Here is a 1,598-nt window from a genome sequence, read left to right as displayed (position 1 = left end):
CCAAAATGGTACGCCATGTGGGGAAGGGGAGTTCTGCTGTTCTGGCACCATACAGGGTAGCAAAATGCAATATTCCCCCCAAAAACTATTTCAGAAAATTAACTTTCCAAAATCCCAATGTTACTCCTTCCTGTCTAAGCCCTCTACTGAGCCCGCCGAACACCTGACATACACACATGAGGTATTTCCTTACTCGAGAGAAATTGGGTTACAAAGTTTGTGGGTCTTTTTCTCCTATTACCCCTTGCAAAAATTCAAAAACTGGGTCTACAAGAACACGCAAGTGTAAAAAATGAAGATTTAGTATTTTCTCCTTCACTTTGCTGCTATTCCTGTGAATCACCTAAAGGGTTAACACACTTACTGAATTTCATTTTGAATACTGTGAGGGGTGCAGTTTTTATAATGGGGTCATTTATGGGGTATTTCTGATATGGAGGCCCTTCAAATCCACTTCAAAACTGAACTGATCCCTGAAAAATTCCGAACTTGAAAATTTGTGAAAAATTTGAAAATTGCTGCTGAACTTTGAAGCCCTCTGATGTCTTCCAAAAGTAAAAACATGTCAACTTTATGATGCAAATATATAGTAGACATATTGTATATGTGAATCAATATATCATTTATTTGGAATGTCTATTTTCCTTACAAGCAGAGAGCTACAAAGTTAGAAAAAAGCAAAATTTTCTATTTTTTCATCGAATTTTGGAATTTTTCACCAAGAAATGATGCAAGTATCGACGAAAATTTACCACTAACATAAAGTAGAATATGTCACGAAAAAACTATCTCGGAATCAGAATGAAAGGTAAAAGCATCCCAGAGTTATTAATGCTTAAAGTGACGGTGGTCAGATGTGCAAAAAATGGCCGGGTCCTGCACTGAAAATTGGCTGGGTCCTTAAGGGGTTAAGGGGTTAAGTGGCTTTGAATGTGACATGGTTGGCGCTAGATGGATTTTCATGCACAACCATCTCTAGGGTTTAGAGAATGGTCTAAAAAAATGAAAAAAAAATATCTAGTGAGGAATGTTTTTAACACCTTGAAGGAAAACTGCCATGCAAAATAACAGCAAAAAAGGGATCCAGCCCTGTACTGGTAAAATGTACCTAATAAAGTGTCCGGAGAGAGTAGATTTGACTGTAGCTGTGTTTACACATTTTGTTTGATTTGTTCTTGTGTGAACAGATATTTACTTATAATGATATAGAAAAACCTTGAAGAGACTAAGAAAAAAAAACAAGGCACTGCTGAGACTTAAACTCAGGATCTCCTGTTTACCAACCAACTAAGCCACAGAAGCCCAAGATAGTACGGAAAATAAAGAAGGTCTAGGAGAACAAGCTATGGGTAACCTTTCAGAATATGAAAAAAATACAATTAAATATAAAATTATTAATTATTAAATTAGAAAAAAATTGTTAGTATAAATGATAATTATGTCCCAATCTTGTTAGTATAAATGATAATTATGTCCCAATCAGTTTAATACTAAAAGTAAAAAAAACAAACAAATCCGCTGTGAACAGGATTTGAACCTGTGCGGGGAGACCCCTTTGGATTTCAAGTCCAACGCCTTAACCACTCGGCCATCACAGC

At 36.0% G+C, this 1,598-nt stretch overlaps 1 non-coding gene across 1 annotated transcript; it reads right to left on the bottom strand.

Annotated features, from left to right (window-relative positions):
* Positions 1 to 1,516: 1,516 nt before the first annotated feature.
* TRNAS-UGA (transfer RNA serine (anticodon UGA)) lies at positions 1,517 to 1,598 on the bottom strand. Its single transcript has one exon. It is a non-coding gene; the product is annotated as a tRNA-Ser (tRNA).

This window comes from Hyla sarda, chromosome 4, assembly GCF_029499605.1.
Source record: "Hyla sarda isolate aHylSar1 chromosome 4, aHylSar1.hap1, whole genome shotgun sequence".
Lineage (NCBI taxonomy): Eukaryota > Metazoa > Chordata > Amphibia > Anura > Hylidae > Hyla > Hyla sarda.
This window is presented reverse-complemented; position numbering and strand designations above follow the sequence as displayed.